At 38.7% G+C, this 9,899-nt stretch overlaps 1 long non-coding RNA gene across 1 annotated transcript; it reads right to left on the bottom strand.

Moving 5' to 3' along the window:
• Positions 1–201: 201 nt before the first annotated feature.
• LOC129770290 (uncharacterized) lies at positions 202–1,222 on the bottom strand. Its single transcript, XR_008742086.1, has 3 exons — positions 1,172–1,222; positions 676–1,112; positions 202–619 (listed from the first exon to the last, which is right to left on the bottom strand). It is a non-coding gene; the product is annotated as an uncharacterized LOC129770290 (long non-coding RNA).
• Positions 1,223–9,899: the final 8,677 nt, after the last annotated feature.

Here is a 9,899-nt window from a genome sequence, read left to right as displayed (position 1 = left end):
CAATCGACCTCAAATGCTGCCACCTCCCACATTCCGTTTTGCCTACCAAGATCGGGTCGATGAAATGTCAACAATCGACCTCAAATGCTGCCACCTTGCAATCGAGTTATCGACCTTTCATATGCATTCATCGAACAACTTGACGCCACTTTTTCGCCAACATGTGCAAGGCGTCGACCTGCTGAAAAGGAAATACATTGATCGATTTTAATCATTTTATTGAAAAAAAATAATAAAAATCCATGTATAATAAAAATAAGGTATATAATGGAATCGGTGCATCCGGGTTGTCTGGATTGACGATTCAAATCCGACTGAGTACATTGATGAATACCTCCTTGCCCTTGATGACACAGATATGTGGCTGAGGAGGATTCTTCAATGTGCGTGAAGCACGGGATCTCCGATGGGGAAAATTGCTCGAAATACTATCGATGGCCAGGTCCTGCTGCTGTTGCTGTTGATGCTGTTCCCCGGAATAGCACCCTGGACTTAAAGGATACTGCTGCGGGAAAGCTGATGCTGTTGGCTGGTGTGACAGAAGTGGAAATAAGCAATGTGGTGATGAGGGAAATCATCTTTCTCATTCGCCGATTGATTGAGTCGGATGTATTCATAGCTGAAACAAAATAAAATGATTAGTAAGTGAAAAGCAGAAATGAATTCCCTACTCACCAGTTGTATGATCCGTATAAAAATGCGAACATTAAAATATCATGCGATTACGTTCGCTTACCTCGCCTATTTTCATTCTACTATACAACGGAATCAGTGCATTCGGGTTCCTGCGGGTGGTAATTCAGCTGAGCAAGTTGATAAATACCTCCTTGTCGTTGAGTTTTCGTGTCTGAAGAGGATTTTTGAATGTGCGCGAAGCACGGAACCTCTAATGGGGAAAGTTCTTCGCAATACCATACCATGGTCAAATTCTGCTGCTGCTGCTGTTAATGCTGTCCCCCGGCATTGCCAACAGGGGTTGGAGGTTACTGCTACAGGAAAACGGATGTTGTTGGCTGCTGTGATAGAAGTGGAAATCCGCACTGTGGTGATGGGAGAAATCATCTTTCTCACTTACCAATTGATGGAAGCAAACGAGTCGAATGTATTCATAGCTGATAAGATAAGATAAAATAATTAATAATTAAAAAGCCGAAATATATTTCATACTCACCAGTTGTATGATCCATTTGTTTTGACGTAGGACTAACCGGAAGATATAGGGGGTGAAATGGAAATCTAGGCACTGAACAAGTAGGAAAAAATGCAAGATTTGAAACGCTTATAACTCGAGCATTTCTCAATAGATCGCAAAGGTTTTTGCATCAATTGATAGGAAATATATCTACGCATCTATCATAACGAATAACATTTCATTTTTCTTGAGATAAATAATTGAATAATTGTGAAATATTAAGCATTGTCAAAATGCACTATGTGCCCATTTTTGATTGGTCCATTTTGTGCTCCCCAAATCGTACCGACAAAAACGGGCAACCAGAGCAGCAGCGAAATAGAATAAAGCACGATTGGAAAGGAAAAAGAAATAAAATGAACGAAACATTGGTCGCAGTCTCACACATGCGTAATTCTCGAGCCTGCCAGTCAGCTTAAAAATCCCCGCTCCGCTGCCGTAACGATCATTCTCATTCAAACCGTACACTACATCGGTTCGCATCACAACACATCAACAAACCAACCCAAGCAGCCATGTCTGGACATGGTAAAGGAGGAAAAGTGAAGGGAAAGGCAAAATCCCGCTCGAACCGTGTTGATCTGGAGTTCCCCGCAAGGGTAGCTAGGCCGAGCGCGTTAGTACCAGTGCACCAGTCCACCTAGCCGGCGTTATATAGTTTCGGCCGCCGAAGTGATCGAGTTAGCTGGTAAAGCTGCTCGCGACGATAAGAAAACCCGCATTCGGAACAGAACACATTCGGTTCTGTGGACATCAAGACAACAGGCAGTTGCAGCGAGTGGCGAGTGGCAAACGCAATCGCAAAACGGCATCAGGTAGCAGAAGAAAAAAGTTTGTCCTTTATACACACTGCTTTGGTGGCAAATCCAGAACAAGGCGGCATCGAGGGCGTTCGAAATGGTTTTTTTCAAAACCACGAGTACTAAGTTTTCTAAATTGGAACCATTCCATAAAACAAGGCGCTTTTCAGGGCCATTAAACCTTCCAAAAAAGAGTTTAGGAAATACAGTTCAATGCTTTCTAAAACAATATCCAAAATAATAATAAAACACAAATTGATTTTTTCATAATTTTTTTGACGTAGGACTACGTCTTTCATTTCTATACCGGGGTGTAAAATCAAAGTTTCGAAAACGAAAGCGTTACGCCGGAGACCGAGATTTTGAGCGTTAATAGCTCCTAAACAACTGAACGAAATGGTATGATAAACACTTCATTCGAAAGATAAAATGTCTACGCGTTATATACTTGTTACTTTTTGATCCAAAAACTTGTTTCAATAGTCTTAAAATTGCTTTCAAAACAGGCTATTGAAATCACCAATCGGTATATAAGCGAGCGGCGCTCGGAAATCCACTCAGTTCTAATTGAACAGCGATTGGAGCATGTTGTCGCTGTTGCGGTGAAGCTCTTTATTTATCATGAAAGCGCGGATGAACGGTGTCACCAAGAGCCTGTTTGTGCACCCTAGGCCAGAAGGGAATCTATCAGGAGGAGAGTGATGCCACAAACGGTTCCCTGGGAAGACATCGCTACACACACATACACGCGCGGCTATTAACAGGTGGTTATCGAGTTGGTATTAACCACTGGTGGGCTTCCAGTATCGAGGAAAATGTGGAAATATCTAATCGTTACTGAAAATAATCTGCCAGTTCCTCTGGGAATTTTCAAAATATATTCATGTGAAAGAGTTTAATTGAATGTTTTCTATCCATGTAACACTGTGACCAAATACATTTGGTTTTGTGGTTTTTCAATCAATCGCAATTAACAGGATAGCTTCAGAAGATTATTCTTCCCCATCAGTAGGATATTTCCGTATCCAATATTGTATGCGCCCGCAATCGATTATTGCTCAGTCGCCGAAAGTTTCGAGCTCAGAGAGTTCATTCCCCTCTAGTTTGCCTTCCAAATTGCCATCGTAAACCACACCATCTCTCGATTCAATCACACACAAAAAGCATACTTAAGCGATATTCTGGTGGTGAGACACATTCATTTTTCGTGAGGACATCGACAAGACAACATCGTTGCCTAACGTGCTGGAGGAGGTGGACGGCGAAGGATCGACACATACACGCGCAGAACTCTTTCCGTTAGGATGCCATTCAGCATCGAGAAAGTTCCGAAAAGATCTAATCATTGCTGGAAAATAATCTGCCAGTTCCTTTGGGAATTTTCAAAATATATTCATGTGAAACAGTTTAATTGAATGTTTTCTATCCATGTAACACTGTGACCAAATATATTTCAATCAAGTGCTATTAACAGGTGGTTATCGAGTTGGTATTAACCACTGGTGGGCTTCCAGTATCGAGGAAAATGTGGAAATATCTAATCGTTACTGAAAATAATCTGCCAGTTCCTTTGGGAATTTTCAAAATATATTCATGTGAAAGAGTTTAATTGAATGTTTTCTATCCATGTTACACTGTGACCAAATATGTTTCAATCAAGTGCTATTAACAGGTGGTTATCGAGTTGGCATTAACCACTGGTGGGCTTCCACTATCGAGGAAAATGTGGAAATAACTAATCGTTACTGAAAATAATCTGCCAGTTCCTCTGGGAATTTTCAAAATATATTCATGTGAAAGAGTTTAATTGAATGTTTTCTATCCATGTAACACTGTGACCAAATATGTTTCAATCAAGTGCTATTAACAGGTGGTTATCGAGTTGGTATTAACCACTGGTGGGCTTCCAGTATCGAGGAAAATGTGGAAATAACTAACCGTTACTGAAAATAATCTGCCAGTTCCTCTGGGAATTTTCAAAATATATTCATGTGAAAGAGTTTAATTGAATGTTTTCTATCCATGTAACACTGTGACCAAATATGTTTCAATCAAGTGCTATTAACAGGTGGTTATCGAGTTGGCATTAACCACTGGTGGGCTTCCAGCATCGAGGAAAATGTGGAAATATCTAATCGTTACTAAAAATAATCTGCCAGTTCCTTTGGGAATTTTCAAAATATATTCATGTTAAAGAGTTTATTTGAATGTTTTCTTTCCATGTAACACTGTGATCAAATACATTTGGTTTTGTGGTTTTTCAATCAATCGCAATTAACAGGATAGCTTCAGAAGATTATTCTTCCCCATCAGTAGTATATTTCCTTATCCAATATTGTATGCGCCCGCAATCGATTATTGCTCAGTCGCCGAAAGTTCCGAGCTCAGAGAGTTCATTCCCCTCTAGTTTGCCTTCCAAATTGCCATCGTAAACCACACCTTCTCTCGATTCAATCACACACAAAAAGCATACTTAAGCGATATTCTGGTGGTGAGACACATTCATTTTTCGTGAGGACATCGACAAGACAACATCGTTGCCTAACGTGCTGGAGGAGGTGGACGGCGAAGGATCGACACAAACACGCGCAGAACTCTTTCCGTTAGGATGCCATTCAGCATCGAGAAAGTTCCGGAAAGATCTAATCATTGCTGGAATATAATCTGCCAGTTCCTTTGGGAATTTTCAAAATATATTCATGTGAAAGAGTTTAATTGAATGTTTTCTATCCATGTAACACTGTGACCAAATATATTTCAATCAAGTGCTATTAACAGGTGGTTATCGAGTTGGCATTAACCACTGGTGGGCTTCCAGTATCGAGGAAAATGTGGAAATATCTAATCGTTACTGAAAATAATCTGCCAGTTCCTTTGGGAATTTTCAAAATATATTCATGTGAAAGAGTTTAATTGAATGTTTTCTATCCATGTAACACTGTGACCAAATATGTTTCAATCAAGTGCTATTAACAGGTGGTTATCGAGTTGGTATTAACCACTGGTGGGCTTCCAGTATCGAGGAAAATGTGGAAATAACTAATCGTTACTGAAAATAATCTGCCAGTTCCTTTGGGAATTTTCAAAATATATTCATGTGAAAGAGTTTAATTGAATGTTTTCTATCCATGTAACACTGTGACCAAATATGTTTCAATCAAGTGCTATTAACAGGTGGTTATCGAGTTGGTATTAACCACTGGTGGGCTTCCAGTATCGAGGAAAATGTGGAAATAACTAATCGTTACTGAAAATAATCTGCCAGTTCCTTTGGGAATTTTCAAAATATATTCATGTGAAAGAGTTTAATTGAATGTTTTCTATCCATGTAACACTGTGACCAAATATGTTTCAATCAAGTGCTATTAACAGGTGGTTATCGAGTTGGTATTAACCACTGGTGGGCTTCCAGTATCGAGGAAAATGTGGAAATAACTAATCGTTACTGAAAATAATCTGCCAGTTCCTTTGGGAATTTTCAAAATATATTCATGTGAAAGAATTTAATTGAATGTTTTCTATCCATGTAACACTGTGACCAAATATGTTTCAATCAAGTGCTATTAACAGGTGGTTATCGAGTTGGCATTAACCACTGGTGGGCTTCCAGTATCGAGGAAAATGTGGAAATAACTAATCGTTACTGAAAATAATCTGCCAGTTCCTCTGGGAATTTTCAAAATATATTCATGTGAAAGAGTTTAATTGAATGTTTTCTATCCATGTAACACTGTGACCAAATATGTTTCAATCAAGTGCTATTAACAGGTGGTTATCGAGTTGGTATTAACCACTGGTGGGCTTCCAGTATCGAGGAAAATGTGGAAATAACTAATCGTTACTGAAAATAATCTGCCAGTTCCTTTGGGAATTTTCAAAATATATTCATGTGAAAGAGTTTAATTGAATGTTTTCTATCCATGTAACACTGTGACCAAATATGTTTCAATCAAGTGCTATTAACAGGTGGTTATCGAGTTGGCATTTACCACTGGTGGGCTTCCAGTATCGAGGAAAATGTGGAAATATCTAATCGTTACTGAAAATAATCTGCCAGTTCCTTTGGGAATTTTCAAAATATATTCATGTGAAAGAATTTAATTGAATGTTTTCTATCCATGTAACACTGTGACCAAATATGTTTCAATCAAGTGCTATTAACAGGTGGTTATCGAGTTGGCATTAACCACTGGTGGGCTTCCAGCATCGAGGAAAATGTGGAAATATCTAATCGTTACTAAAAATAATCTGCCAGTTCCTTTGGGAATTTTCAAAATATATTCATGTTAAAGAGTTTATTTGAATGTTTTCTTTCCATGTAACACTGTGATCAAATACATTTGGTTTTGTGGTTTTTCAATCAATCGCAATTAACAGGATAGCTTCAGAAGATTATTCTTCCCCATCAGTAGTATATTTCCTTATCCAATATTGTATGCGCCCGCAATCGATTATTGCTCAGTCGCCGAAAGTTCCGAGCTCAGAGAGTTCATTCCCCTCTAGTTTGCCTTCCAAATTGCCATCGTAAACCACACCTTCTCTCGATTCAATCACACACAAAAAGCATACTTAAGCGATATTCTGGTGGTGAGACACATTCATTTTTCGTGAGGACATCGACAAGACAACATCGTTGCCTAACGTGCTGGAGGAGGTGGACGGCGAAGGATCGACACAAACACGCGCAGAACTCTTTCCGTTAGGATGCCATTCAGCATCGAGAAAGTTCCGGAAAGATCTAATCATTGCTGGAATATAATCTGCCAGTTCCTTTGGGAATTTTCAAAATATATTCATGTGAAAGAGTTTAATTGAATGTTTTCTATCCATGTAACACTGTGACCAAATATATTTCAATCAAGTGCTATTAACAGGTGGTTATCGAGTTGGCATTAACCACTGGTGGGCTTCCAGTATCGAGGAAAATGTGGAAATATCTAATCGTTACTGAAAATAATCTGCCAGTTCCTTTGGGAATTTTCAAAATATATTCATGTGAAAGAGTTTAATTGAATGTTTTCTATCCATGTAACACTGTGACCAAATATGTTTCAATCAAGTGCTATTAACAGGTGGTTATTGAGTTGGTATTAACCACTGGTGGGCTTCCAGTATCGAGGAAAATGTGGAAATAACTAATCGTTACTGAAAATAATCTGCCAGTTCCTTTGGGAATTTTCAAAATATATTCATGTGAAAGAGTTTAATTGAATGTTTTCTATCCATGTAACACTGTGACCAAATATGTTTCAATCAAGTGCTATTAACAGGTGGTTATCGAGTTGGCATTAACCACTGGTGGGCTTCCAGTATCGAGGAAAATGTGGAAATAACTAATCGTTACTGAAAATAATCTGCCAGTTCCTCTGGGAATTTTCAAAATATATTCATGTGAAAGAGTTTAATTGAATGTTTTCTATCCATGTAACACTGTGACCAAATATGTTTCAATCAAGTGCTATTAACAGGTGGTTATCGAGTTGGTATTAACCACTGGTGGGCTTCCAGTATCGAGGAAAATGTGGAAATAACTAATCGTTACTGAAAATAATCTGCCAGTTCCTTTGGGAATTTTCAAAATATATTCATGTGAAAGAGTTTAATTGAATGTTTTCTATCCATGTAACACTGTGACCAAATATGTTTCAATCAAGTGCTATTAACAGGTGGTTATCGAGTTGGCATTTACCACTGGTGGGCTTCCAGTATCGAGGAAAATGTGGAAATATCTAATCGTTACTGAAAATAATCTGCCAGTTCCTTTGGGAATTTTCAAAATATATTCATGTGAAAGAATTTAATTGAATGTTTTCTATCCATGTAACACTGTGACCAAATATGTTTCAATCAAGTGCTATTAACAGGTGGTTATCGAGTTGGCATTAACCACTGGTGGGCTTCCAGTATCGAGGAAAATGTGGAAATATCTAATCGTTACTGAAAGTAATCTGCCAGTTCCTTTGGGAATTTTCAAAATATATTCATGTAAAAGAGTTTATTAGAATGTTTTCTTTCCATGTAACACTGTGATCAAATACATTTGGTTTTGTGGTTTTTCAATCAATCGCAATTAACAGGATAGCTTCAGAAGATTATTCTTCCCCATCAGTAGGATATTTCCGTATCCAATATTGTATGCGCCCGCAATCGATTATTACTCAGTCGCCGAAAGTTCCGAGCTCAGAGAGTTCATTCCCCTCTAGTTTGCCTTCCAAATTGCCATCGTAAACCACTTCTTCTTCTTCTTCTTCTTCAATGGCACTAACGTTCCTAGAGGAACTTCGCCGTCTCAACGTAGTATTACTTGCGTCATTTTGACGTAGGACTACGTCTCTCATTTCTATACCGGGGTGTAAAACCAAAGTTTCGAGAACGAAAGCGTTACGCTGGAGACCGAGATTTTGAGCGTTAATAGCTCTTAAACAACTGAACGAAATGGTATGATAAATACTTCATTTGAAAGATAAAATGTCTACGCGTCATATACTTGTTACTTTTTCATCCAAAAACTTGTTTCAATAGTCTTAAAATTGCTTTCAAAACAGGCTATTGAAATCACCAATCGGTATATAAGCGAACGCCGCTCGTAAACCCACTCAGTTATGATTGAACAGCGATTGGAGCATGTTGTCGCTGTTGTTGTGGAGCTAATTTCGTTTATCATGAAAACGCTGATGAACGGTGTCACCAAGAGCCTGTTTGTGCACCTAAGGCCAAAAGGGAATCCATCAGGAGGAGAGTGATGCCACGGTTCCGCTTGAAACATCGGAGCAGCCGCCACACACACACATACACGCGCGGAATTCTCGTTGCTATCATCGTTGCTGAAAAATAATCTGTTCCCCTGGGAATTGAAAAATACATTCATGCGAAAGAGTTTATTTTAATGTTTTCTATCCATATAACACTGCAACCAAATACATTTGGTTTTGTTATTTTTCAATCAATCGCAATTAACAGGAAAGCTTCTGAATATTTTTTTTCCCCATCAGTGGAAATTTTCGTATCCAATATTGGATGCATAACATGAAAAACGGAAAATGTTTCACATCGCGAAAATCAAGCCATTTTCGAGCGATTATTTGCTTTCTACTCATATAATGCTGCGACCAAATACATTTCGTTTTGGATTTTTTCAATCAAGTGTGATCAACGTAAGACCACGTCTTTTGGTAATTTATTAGAGGTGCAATGAATCTTTAGGAATTCCCGCTCTACGCGCACTGGCAAACAATGTTTACTCAACAATTTCTCAAACGAGAAATGGGTGTTGTGAGAAAGGATTAGCGAACGCGAAAACGACAAACGGCAGAAAGATACGTTTGGAGGTTGAAGGAAAGTGGCAGAAAACTTCTTCATTCTATCATTCAAATAATGTGATTCATACCACATCGTTTTGCCAGAAAGAGATTATTAATGTTCAAAGGAGGAATCGAGTCCTCCGAGGAAATTACCCAGCGCAAATTAGAGTCGACTATCGATTGCGGCATTCGTACACAAATAATTTTATAATGCAGTTTCACCAAAGTGATTTCTTCGGATATATTCACTACATCATGTCATGTATTTCATATTCTTCAATAAGAAATCCATATCCATGGCACCTATCGGTAACGAATTATTATCGAAACCACGATTTTCGCTAAATGCTCCTTTCAGTTCGGCCTGTAAAAAACTTTTCTGTACTCTAATCCATCAAATTTGGAGCCCTGAAAAGGGCCGTTGATTATATGCTAAGCTAATATAGCACGCTCTCCTCGGATACGATGGGCAAGCTGGATGTCCTTGGGCATGATGTGACGCGTTTTGCATGGATAGCACACAAATTGGTATCTTCGAATAAGCCTCCTGCAGCGTCATAACCGCGGAACTTTGGAAGCGCAAGTCGGTTTTGAAGTCCTGAGCAA

Source organism: Toxorhynchites rutilus, chromosome 2 (genome assembly GCF_029784135.1).
Source record: "Toxorhynchites rutilus septentrionalis strain SRP chromosome 2, ASM2978413v1, whole genome shotgun sequence".
In the NCBI taxonomy this organism is placed as follows: Eukaryota; Metazoa; Arthropoda; class Insecta; order Diptera; family Culicidae; genus Toxorhynchites; species Toxorhynchites rutilus.
This window is presented reverse-complemented; position numbering and strand designations above follow the sequence as displayed.